The 14,355-nt window shown below is 29.4% G+C and overlaps 1 long non-coding RNA gene across 1 annotated transcript; it reads left to right on the plus strand.

Annotated features, from left to right (window-relative positions):
• The first annotated feature begins 4,784 nt into the window (after positions 1–4,784).
• On the plus strand, positions 4,785–7,068 carry LOC118762919. The gene is made up of 2 exons (XR_004998670.1): positions 4,785–5,941; positions 5,972–7,068. It is a non-coding gene; the product is annotated as an uncharacterized LOC118762919 (long non-coding RNA).
• Positions 7,069–14,355: the final 7,287 nt, after the last annotated feature.

Genomic DNA, 14,355 nt, shown 5'->3' on the forward strand with positions numbered 1-14,355 from the left:
TTATAATCTGTAGAATAGAAGATGATGTATTTGGAGAGTTTATCATCACACCTCTCTGACTGTATTAACGGTAGCAAGGCGAAGAGCAAGGGGCAGGTCACAAAAGGTCACAGAAGGTCACAGTAGAAATAAATAATTAAATAAAGTCTAGAATCCGACAGGTAGCTGTAGAAACAATAGAAATGTAGAAATGTTTAATTCAGAAGCTTATTGCCACGAAAATAATGTCCGCCATGAACTAGAAACTATAGAGCAGATATAAAAAAACTGCAGCAGGTGTACCAAGGACATTAAAGAAATATGTAAAGAGATTAGGGAAGAGACGTTAGTGATTCGGAAAGATGTTAAGACAAACTACAAGAAGTTCAAATGAAATTTAGGATAAGAACAAAATCTGATAATCAAGTTAATAATTGATTGTTGATGACTAGATTGATAAAATATATAGAAAAAATTATAGATCAGCAACTAACTAAAAGGTATATTTGGAAGTAGAAATAAGCAAATGTAGAAAGTACAGCCATGAGTTTCTAATCTACAGAGAAATAACATAAAAACATCAGAATTTCCGATTTATAGTGATAGATATTTATTTATTTAAATATTGATAAAACAAAAAATGATTGGTGCTGTTGTTGCTGCTACTACTACTATTATTATTTGCATCTAAAATTAGTTTCTTTCACTTTCTCCAGGCTTTTTGGACCAAACTTATCCCCCCACCTTTTACACTTAGATTTCTCATTTCTTTCGCTTTAAGTTTTTTCTTCAATTTGCTGTCCTCAGACTATACATTCATAATTTTATTTGTAACATTTTACCAACCAGATTAATTCCTCCTTACCAAATAGATATTTTTACAGCTACATACACAGAGGTGTGTGTGTGTATATATATATATATATATATATATATATATATTATATATATATATATAATATATATATATATGTATGTATGTATGTATATATACATACATGCATGCATGAATATGTACATACATACATACATACATACATACATACATACATACATACATACATACATACATACATACATACATATAAGCATGCAGAGTAGCTAGTCCTGGTAAATATCCAAACTATAAAAAAAAAATTAATATTTCACTCCTCTTTTTACTCTCCATTCTTCTAGATCTCACCTCGCCCCTCTTCAGTTTCTATATAAAACGAATGTTATATTATTTTTATATTTAAAACCACAATTTTGTGTTTTCCTGTGACGCCTGCCGAGCCTAACAGAAACTCTGTCACAAAGTCCAATCTCTGTTAAAATCCTACCGTTAAACATCAAAAGTCAAGGGCCTATTGTAAGAAATTAAAACAACATTTTTTTTTTCTTTTTTCTTTTCAGCTAACAATCACCACTCATCAACATGAAGAATTGGTGAACTTTCTTTCAGCATTTTCAAAGTATTCTCCCGCCCCACCATTCGTATTTTGCTTGTGTGTATGTGTGTGTAGATTCTTCAGTCATTTTCTCTATTCTGTTTTGTTTTAGCATTTAACTATTTATTGAATATTTATTGATGTATATGTTTTCCTTCTACACATAATTTTATTTCCATATTGCCATATTCTTTTTAAATTTACCATTTTTCATTCTTCCAACATATTTCTAATTCATCTTCATGCTATTTTTACCTTTACCAAATATATATTAAATTTCAAATTAACTTTCCTCTCCTAATTATCACCTTTATTTCCGACACACACACACCTCCTTGTGAACATATTCTTTTCACCTCTTCCCCACTCAGTTAAGTAATTAATTTTGCTAACACAATTAAAGGACAATTTGCTAAGATTATTGGATTAAATGGTCAGACAGAATAGAAATGAATAAAAACCAAGTTGTAAATAAATGCACATCATACATACATATATTAAGATATGTATGTACATATTCATATATTCATATATATATATAATATAATATAATATGACATATATATATATATATAACTGTATATGTATACACATAAGCACATATATGTAAATGCGCATACACAGCCACATATATTTACTCATATATTATAAATTAGCTTCACCCAACATTTTTTCCTAGCTTTCTTCTCTTTTATAAATGTATTCCTATAAATACAATACGCATAATAACAATAATTTCATACATACATTGTATATTACTGAGTGTGTATATATGTATATTATATATATATATATATATACAAAACCAGCTCCCTATACGTTTATATATATATATGTGCGTGTATGTATGCACGTGTATATATATTTATATATATATAAATATATGTATATATATTTATTTATATATACTTATATATATATATGTATATACTTATATATATATTTATATACATATTTATATATATGTATACACACATGTGTATAGATATATATGAATAGAATATAGATATATATTTGCATATATATACATGTATAAATGCACACATATATACGTATATATATATATATATGTGTGTGTGTGTGTATATATATATATAATCTGCTTCAAGGGAATTGCATCTGATCCATGCTAGTGTGGAAATGTGGACGTTAAACGAGGATGATGGTATGTATGTTTGCATGCAATATCTATTACTCATAATGCATAAAATCAATACATTGAAAGAAAAAAAAGTGATTCGGTACATATAACGAGTCACAAATTAATAGGAAAAATGATTGACAGCTACATCGAAGTTTCGCCAGCGGTGACTTGTTTATACTTTCAGTCTCAATTAGTCACCATTGGCGAAGGTTTGATCTGTCAACATCCATATATACATACATATACACACACAAATATGTGTATATATGTATGTACACATGCATATATATATATATATATATATATATATATATATACATATATATACGTATATGTATGTATATACATTTATATATATATACACACTCTCATTTATTTATGGACATAGATATGTATATATACATTGATATGCATACGTACATATTGTACATATACAAGCACATACAAACATGAAACTGTTTTGAAACATGAGAATATTTTGACAAAATTTCACTACTACTACTACTACTACTACTACTACTACTACTACTACTACTACTACTACTACTGCTACTACTACTACTGCTACTACTACAATAATGCTAAGATGCACTTTCTTTTTCAGGTTTAGATATTCACCACAGTTCTAGTAATATTCCTACTTGAATTCAATTTAAACGTCATAGGAAACGCACTGGACATTATATGATGTGGCGCCATATTGGATGCTTATGTTTATGTTTGTTTAAGAGCTGGTCTTCATTTAAGTAACGGATTTTGCGTAGGAAGGGAACGTATTGTTTCTACTAGCATCACTTACTGTAGGAAAAACAATGTGTACATAAAGAACACACTCACACAAACACACACACGCAGTCACACACACACACACACACACGCACACACACACACATGCACACAGATACAATTAATTCTAGATTTTTTTCTTTTATCAATGTTTTAAGCAGATCTGTACTTATTTTCTTGGTCAGAAATTTGGAAACCTGTGAAAACATGAAACTTAAAGTAACCCGTCTAGAATCAATTGCATGTATTGTTCTTTGTGTGTGTGTGCATATATATATATATATACATTCATATACACATACACATACACATATATATTTCGGCTGAGACCATATACTCCATACCTTTTAAAATTCTCCATTCTTCCTGATAACTCTGACCAGTTCCACAGCTGCGTGGCTGACAAACCGTAATTTTATGGAGCTGTCGTAAGCTCCATCGTCTCTTTGCAAGTTATAGAATCCCAATAAACTATAATATATCGCAATATCGATTATTCAGAACCACAGTTATCGGTATTGATATTGCCGGGTGTAAGTCGAAGAATTATCCATAACATGCGAAAAGAATCTCTTGTCCAACGAATTACTTTTTTCAGAATATTCTTCGTATCAGCTTCCATAGGGTCGTTCAACTTCAGAACCTGCTGCTTCCATAATCTTTAAGTATGTCTTACCACATTGAGATGGCCATTTATGAAAGTAACCGTACTAGTAAAAGCATAAAATAAAGAGGAGGGGCATAACAGATATTTATTTATACACACGAACACATTTGTTGTCTTCCATTGTGTTTTTGCATCGATGTATATATCATTGTATGCGTATATACATACATATATAGATAAATAGTTATAGATCTAATGTGTGCATATGTTTATGTAAGTGACTTTATACGTACAACCATACAAAGTGTATATTTGACGCTTTACAAAAGTGAACACATGATGTTCTATGGCACCAAAATATCTTGACACCATGTGACTTACTCAGCACATGATGTTCTTTGATTATTATAGCAGTCAAGACTTAATTATATTTACAGGGGTATAAATACTTTCACGTAATATAGAGGCACACACACACACATACATATTCACTCCAACTCGTATCACGTATCACATACATGTATTGGTGTAAGACGATTACTAAAGATTTAACGTAAGATATATCTTGTCATAAACATATCTAATTAAAACATGAATTAATGATGTTTGGTCAGTGGTATGTTACGAGCTTTCTCACGATAACATCATTCACACACACTCATACACACATATGTATATATATATATTAAGGCGGCGAGCTGGCAGAACCGTTAGCACGCCGGGCGAAATTCGTAGCCGTATTTCGTCTGCCGTTACGTTCTGAGTTCAAATTCCGCCGAGGTCGACATTGCCTTTCATCCTTTCGGGGTTGATAAATTAAGTACCAGTTACGCACTGGGGTCGATGTAATCGACTTAATCCATTTGTCTGTCCTTGTTTGTCCCTTCTATGTTTAGCCCCTTGTGGGTAATAAAGAAACACATATGTATATATATATATATATATATATCTTGTAGTAAGTGGATAATCATAGGATATACTTACATATCATTCCCTGTATAATATACATCATATTGTTTATGAGGACCCAACTGTATGTTGTATAGACTCCTCACTCATTGTAACATATATATCACCATTTTGTTTTGATAATAAGGGCTTAACCATAAAATATACACATAGATCGCTTACTGTAATACTTATTATTATAATTATTATTTATTATACATACATATTGTAATCAGAATACAAGGGATTTAGAGTTCGATCTATCGGTTTTTAGTTTTTCTTATTTATTTATTTTCTTCCATTCTGTTTTAAATTTTTAAAAATGGAGGCGTTTCCATGGATCGAAATCACTTGAAGAAATCGATTTGAAATCAAATTAAAACTGAAATCAAATTTCAATAAAAGACAATTTTCTTTTTTTTTTCTTCTATTTATTGATTTATTTTCCTTTCAAATGACATTAAAATCACTTTTCTTTTCCTTGATTACAATTTAATCAAGTTAAAAAATCTTACACAGAATTCTCTGAAACCGCAAATATGCACTTAGCTGCGTATATCAGCCACAAACTCACATCAATTACTCGTCAGCATTTATACACCAACTCTTCGAATTCCTTTCTTAATCTTAATTTGATCTCCACTACTTTTCTCTCTTACTCTCTCTTCCATTCTCTTTCTCACTCTCTCTCTCTCTCCCTTCCTATCTGTCTCTAACTCTCATTAATGAGTTCTTTTGATCACCTCCCATTACAGAATATTTATTTAGTGGCATTTAACATTACGAAAATATTGATTACAAATATTGGTCATGATAACAACTATTACAGAAATAACAACAACTGAAAAAAAAACCAAATTTATTAATTAGATTATAATAGTAATAACGAAGACAATGATTATGATGACGATGATGATGGTGACGATGATGATGATTGCTTCATTTTTTAAATATTCGAGCGGATTATTGTTCTACTCCAAAAGACATGTAAATCTTTATAGAACGAACAATGAAATAACTTTCAGATATTTTATTATAAACTGGAAAGTATAATGATGATGATGATGATGATAATAGTAATAATAATAATAATAATAATAATAACAACAATAATAATAATAGTAATAACAGCGATCACGTGATGATAACAATGTTGAGGACAACGAAAATAATGTTGAACTAACGATACTAATGATTTAATAATGAACATAATAAAAATATATTAAATATTGAACAAGATGTGTTTTCAGAAATCTCATCTTAGTTCAACCTGTAATTTTGTGTTCTTCTCTTACTTTATTCAAATATACTCCCTGTCAGCATTACACTCATCCTTTTCACAATTAATACAATATGGATTTCAATCATTTTTCTTACTGGATTTGTTATTCTGACTTCATGTTTATCGTATCTGTTAGAGAGATACAGACAAGCCTCTCGAGCTAAATTAAACAGCAAAGGCATTTTGAAATCATTTTAGAAAAGTTTCGAAAGTTTTATTTCGCTGAATATTTTCATGAGTAAAACTCACAAAAAAGCAAGGAATTATTAATTCATAGAGGTCTCCGATAAAACCTTGTGAGTTCATAGACTTAGAAAATATTTCGCGATTTAGAACCAAATACATTCCTTATATAAATTTTAATATAGCTCTAAATAAAAATTCACATTTGTCTCTATATGCTTGGGCATATATATATATATGTAGTGTTAGTTTGTAGATAGAATCAGTAAAAATGCACTCGACTCATCTAGGAATAAATATCGTTTCAATAATACTAAGTTATACATGAGCTACTTCAAGTTTCATGCTTCATGGTGCACAAATAGGACGGGCTTGTAAAGAGTTCACTGCACCATTCGACAATCGTTCTTGGTCATGGCCGGATCGAGTACGGGTACGTTATACATGCACGTCTGGTACCTGTATTATCCAATCGTGAAATTTGAAATAACTCACCTTTCTGAACGAAATACTCACAGCATGCTGCATGATGAAATAAAGCATTCAGATACGGAACCGGACGAAAGGAAAATATTTTTCAAGTCCTCTTATAGTTTTGGAAACGCTGTTTTTATGTTCCAACAGTTAAGATTCGGTAATGTTAAAGTTTAGTCTAGAGACATGTGGGTCATTTATCACCTGAATTGAAATATTTGATATTCTACAGAAATACTTTACAGGATGGTATTACAGCAATTTGACAGCTTCATCTTTCGACAGCATGAAGAGAATTAAGAGTCAGTTCTAAGGAATGGAAGTAGAAGATTCCGTACGGCTCCACTTCCATTTCTTAGTCTATTTTGTGAATGTGTATATGTGTACGGGATCTCTCACACACACACATACACACACTTTCATATATATATATATATATATATATATATATATATATATATATATATTATATATATATATATGTACATATACATATGCATATATATATACATATGCATATATATATACATATGCATATACATATGCATATATATATGCATATACATATACATATACATATGCATATATATATACATATACATATACATATGCATATATATATACATATACATATGCATATATATATATACATATACATATGCATATATACATGTATATATATATATCATGTATATATGTATATATATATACATATCATGTATATATGTATATATATATATACATATATATAGACATATATGTATATATATATGCATATATACATATATATATGTATATATACGTATATATATGTACATATATGCTTATATATATGTATATATATATGCATGTATATATAAATACACACATGAATTTGCATGTATATATATATGTGTGTATATATATATGCATGTATATATAAATACACACATGAATTTGCATGTATATATATATATGTGTGTATATATATATATATATGTTGACAGTATAAAGATACATGTTTGTGTATATGTATGTACATATATACTATTGTATTTGTATACATAGATGTACACATATATACAATACATGTGTGTATAAGTTATCTATATACATATACGTGTATGTATATATTTATATATATATGTGTATATATATGTATATATATACATATATAGATAGATAGATATATAGATATATACATATAAACATGTATGATCGTTGATATGCACGTTAGGCATATATACCCTAGTATGACAGAAAGTATATTTAAATGCTTATGTACATGTATGTATTTAGGCATTTGTTTATGTGCAGAAATGATAGAGCTACATGCATATATATGTAGTTCAATTTTTCGCTGAAATTTTTGAAAGACAAATATCAGTTGTAAAATACAAATTAAAGCTTAGTTTCTGCATAGATACATACATACATGTATGTATAATATATATATGCACGTAGAAGCATATGTATGTGCTTGTATATTTATATATATATTCGTATATATACATGTGTATTCATATATATGTATATATTGTATGTGTATGAATATATATATGTATGTGTCAATATATATATATATATTATATATATATACATACATACATGCATACATATATACATACATATATACATATATATATATATATATTATATATATATATATATATATATATATATATATATATATATATATATATATACACAAATATATATATATATATCTATATATATATATATATACACGTATATTACATGGTGAACGAGAGAATTGAATATTTTTTCAATCGGGTGTGAAAAGAATGATGGACAGAATAGAAGCAAAGAAAGATGGAATATGGTGCTACCAAAATGTAGAGGAAATAGAAGTGTATTAAGAAATGGTCAACCCAGTGTTCTGCGACAGAAGTATCGAAATACGATAATATTTACCTTCGTCTTTAACTTGTTGTTACCTTATCCTCTTGAGCTTCCATTTACCATATTATAGGTTTAGACATTACTCTCAGACCTGGGCAATGTTCTGCATGTTTTGCCTAATAAGTTACTCAATGCTTTATTGTCAAATTCCTCCGCATTTTATATTTTACTGACACTTCAACTCGAGTGACAATCTTTCATTGATACCACAATGCTTTCGTCACCGTTTCGTTCCCAATCCTACTCAATATTAGTCTTTTTATCTCACTCATTTGTGTAGTTATCAATCACAGTGATTTTACTACATCGATGGAATGTTTTCAGTGCTTCTTTGGGTTTCGTTTCTTTGTTCATTTTCCCAAACCCCTGCCAACATTTCGCCCCCAAAGATTCCTAATAAAAGATTGTTACACGCTCCAGTGATTATAAAGTGTCTATTAACAAAAACAAAAACAGGGTAAAGCTGATTTGTTTGTTGATCCATAACTCTCTGCTAGTTGTAAGCAACACATACATTAACGCATACACATATTTAGGTATATGTATGCATACATTCATACATCAATCCATGTGTGTGAGTGTGCCTGTGTGTGTGAGAGAGTGTGCGCTAATTGATAAGTTAGTATATTTTAGCTTCAGATTAAAATAGACGAAAGAATCCACAAACGTTCTCATCATTGTCATTTTATCATCAACCTCTTTCGACATCGACAGAATTGGTTAATTGCCGGACAGAATTCGTAAAGTGTTTGCCCAAAGTTCTGTGCCGTATCTAGTTGCACACATACTCTTATTCTTCCCCCACTATGTCAATGGCGTAAGGACTCGTGTCCGGAACGATGTCACCAATCATACCTCGTCTTACTCTCGTGTTTTACATTATCGTCATCATCTTTCCGCCGAGATCAACTTTACTTTCATTCTCTCAGAGTCGATAAAATAAAGTACCAGTTGACTACTGGAGTCGATGTAATCGACCTCTTCACCACCCCATAACTGCTGGCCTCGCGCCAAAATTAGAAAAGATTATTATCATCATCATCATTATTATTCTCGTTTATCCCGTTTAGTTCGTCTCGATTTGAGGGTTGAATATGCTAACGTTTCATAATAAATTTCATTTTATAATTCAGTTATAAACATTTATTTAGTGATTCTGTTTGATTTTGTAATTAAAGAGAAAATTTCGACTTGTTTCTTTTGTTTCTGGCAGAACTTGGTCACTGATACATAAAACTGACCTTGTTTTGGCAAGATCTAATTTCATTTACATGAACTCTGGTTAAATATTATTTGACATTTTGTAGCGACTCTGTGAGAAGACTTTTCATTTTATTTCCGTTTCCCAAACCGGAAAATTGATATGAAGCCCTCTGTGGAAAGTTGCATGCCATACATTAGTGACATATCTTAAATAAAATGTTTTCTCATCTACTTAAGATAGAATACATCAACGTTAAATACTATTTCATAATACAGGAGGAGTGAGGGCTAAACTTGAAACCAGAATTAACATTTTCAACAATAACATCGATATTTTGTCATAGTGACATCGATAAGTGAATATTAAGAACAAAGAAAAAGGTTCGAGGGACAAAGAATTTCGAAATATTTTCTGGTTAATAATGTGATTATTTTGCAAGGAAATATTTTGTTGAAGAATATTCTTTCAGTGCTTACGAACAATTTTGGTTTCTACGTAGAACAACCAGTAGTAAGATATAGTCTAAGATATTTAGAGTGGCTTTGAGTCAATATAAGACCAATGCACAACTCTTCAGGAAGAAAAATGTCAGTTGTATTATTAAGCGACGAAAAAGAAGCGAAATGGTTTCACCTAGAGCTAAATATCTCAGTTCTGGAAGGCGATGAATTCATATATATATATATATATATATATATATATAATATATATATATATAATATATATATATATACATACATACATATGTACGTATGTATGTATATATATGTATATGTATATATATATATATATATATATATATATATAATATATATGTACATATATATATACACACACACATACATCTAAATATATATAAATATTTATATATACATATAGATACATACATACATAGATTTGAATTTATACATATGTCCATACATATATATTTATATCTACATAAGCAATAAGTATTAGTGACAACAGAACAGAAGTTTTATATTACTCCTAAAGACTTGATATTCATCCCTGCATATCGAATGCATGCAGAAGCAGTAGTAGTTTTAGAAATATCAACTTTCTGTAAATACATTAGATGCATTCTAGAAAGACGCTGATGGAGTTGACAAAACCAATTCTATAAAAGTAATTATAATTCTTCAAAAATTTATTCAAGAAGAGATCTGTATATCTCGTGTCTCTTTCTTGAATTTCAAGGTTGTGAAAATAGTTCTATAAACCAACAATTTCTTTTTGTCTTCCACACATTCCCCCCTTAAAATAATCTCTCAAATTAAGAAATTTTGATTTTCGTAAATATTTATAAAATATCTTATTGAGATTCTAGAACGTTATTATTATTATTAATATTATAAATTTCACAATTGTAAAATAAAATTATTTGTTGATATTCTCCACAGCAAAACTAAAATATAACTTTAATATCCAAATTTTATTTACATACCACAATTTTATTGTAAATTATTCTTCAATGTCGACGACACTATGATGTCATACTTTATAATTATGTTAGATTTAATATACGTTTCCTACGTGACACTATCAGACATTCTTTAACCGATTTAACCATTCCTGACTGTTGGGAGAAGATTGAAAGACCCCTCCCCTCCCCCCACACTTTATATATAGTTTGGGTTTGTGTCTACATAAAAAAAAATCAATATTTTATGATCGATTTTATGTTTCCGATTAACTACGTCTATTTGCAATGTTGCAAATTTCATGCACGGTTATTATTCACATTTTCTAAAATCTTTAGTCACATCAATCAGTGAAACTGCATATTTAGCTTCCATACATTGCTTCCTTCGCATGTCTTCCTTGATCACGTGATATATAAAGGTGAACAATTACATTGGCGATCTCTTTATTCCACTTCTGGCATTCTCCCCACCTCCGACTCTTATCTGTTTTATTTCCCTCACATTCTATATTTGTAAACCGTTACCAGCCATTGGCCTGTAATGACTTGACTTTCGGCGGTTTTGCTTGCTATCATAAATGGTGCGTAGCTGAATCTCATAAACCTAAACATTTTCCAAATAGACCGGATGTAACTGTCTGTGAATGGAAACTGTAATCTAATGTGGCTCGACATGTGGTGTTTAACAATCAATGCCTGACAGTACACATGTAGTAGTTGTACAGAACATGTAGGACAATAGTCACCCTTCTCTTGCCAGAGTTTTAACTCATTTTCCATTTTACCTGCTCTGACACTTATCATATCTCCTCCCCCTCCAACCTCACTGTGTGTATTTCTTGGAAACCTTTCCAACACTAATCAGCATGAAATTATAAAATGTAAATTAGTTAACGTACAATTCTTCTGCTAATCACTTCTAGTCTGACCAGCACTTTTACCTAACAATTAAAATTACAATAAGCTTTATTCATTAACATAAATAACTAAACTGGATTATTATTAAATATTTTTCAGAACGAATAGAGATGTTACGTCATCTATAGTAACAAATTATACAGATAACGTTAGAGACCCAGTAAAGTAGGTAGCGTGGATACCTGAAAAAACTCACGTGTTTTCTCAGCATCTTCGTTTATTTTCGGAAATCACGTGATTGATATTAAGGATCTCGCTGCACTCACCTTTGCTATGTTCTTAATTGGGTTGGTAAAGAAATATACTCCGAAGTAAAAGTAGAAGAAGAAGGAATTAGAAATGAACATACGACGTTCCCTCCATCACCTTAAATAGGTGTTAACCACAATGATTGTACTAAACGTAGCTTTCCGCGATTCACCGGCACACTTCTCTTCCTTTGCACACAGAATCGAGTTTTCTGAAGATACTTACCCTGTTTATAAACCCTGTTAAATTCTGTAGGAGGAAATTCTATGCGATACAGAAAGTTTTATAAAAGCGATGTGCTAACTTTAAACATTAAAGTTGATCAGACTCCCAGCAACTTCTGTTGTTGCTATTAGTAATTATATTTATTTATATATTTTTCAGATTAGATATCTATGTTGTCTGTTGTCATAGTAACCGTACCAGTAACATTAGTGAAAGTAGTAGAATAACAGTAGTAGTAATAGTAGTAGTAATATTAATGAGTATTATTCAGTTTTACTAAAAATGTTTCTTGTTGTCTTTAAGGATTAAAGCTTAATTATTTTTAAAATTATAAATTCCTCTGACAATGACATAAGCAAAAAAACATTTTCTTGGAAATATAAAATGCCAAAGATTCCAAGTTACGTAATTAATCATATTTTTCATCGAAGAGGACTTTATAAAATTTTTATTGCTATAATTTTGTCACTGTTTATATATCATTATTATTACTATTATTATTATAATTATAATTATTATTATTATTATTTTCTCTTATCCAACAGTTTGAGCTTCAATGAAATTGAAGTGCTTTACGTATTTTTTCTTTTTGTTTTTTTTTTGTGTATTTGCATTATTTTAAATTTTATTCGGTGCCAAACTTGTCTCTCATTTGTGCTATAAAAAAAAGAGAAAAAGAAAAGAAAAAAAAGATGGTCTACTTTTATATGATGGTTAAGGGTATTTTCACCAACTTAAATTTCTACTTAATTGAATATATTTTAGATCAGTTATTTAGATACATACATACATACATACATACATACATACATACATACATACATACATACATACATACATACATATATACATATGTATATGCATATACAGACATACCTACATAATACCTACATACATACATATACACATATATTCCCAGATACACACACACTCAAAAACATGCACACACACATACACAAACATACACACATATGTATATGTATATACATACATGTACACACACACATATGTATATAATATACACATGAAGAATTACATATGCATATATATATATGTGTGTGTTATATATATATATATACATACAGAATATATCTATATACATATATACACATATATGTTTGTATGTATATATGTATGTACGTAGGTAGATAGACATGTATGTATGATGTGTGGTGTGTACGTATCCGCAGTGGTTGAACTCAAAGTAGCGAAAATATGATCGTAGTCTTTTGTACCCGCAGAACAAGAAATATTTAAAAACAAAGCATATTTCCATGTAGTTATTTACAAAGAGCAATATTTTTTCTTTAAACTATGTACATACGTACACGTGTGCGTGCGCACATATTCATGACATACTTGCGTACATGCATGCATGCATACGTACATACATATATACATCTACGTCTATATATATATATGTATATATATATATATATATATATATATATATATATATATATATACACACATACATGCATAATACATACATACACATACTTGTATATATAATATATATATATATATATATCTGTGTGTATGTGTATGTATGTTTATACATGTATGTACGTATATATGTGCGTATCCACTATATATATATC

This window comes from Octopus sinensis, linkage group LG4, assembly GCF_006345805.1.
Source record: "Octopus sinensis linkage group LG4, ASM634580v1, whole genome shotgun sequence".
Lineage (NCBI taxonomy): Eukaryota > Metazoa > Mollusca > Cephalopoda > Octopoda > Octopodidae > Octopus > Octopus sinensis.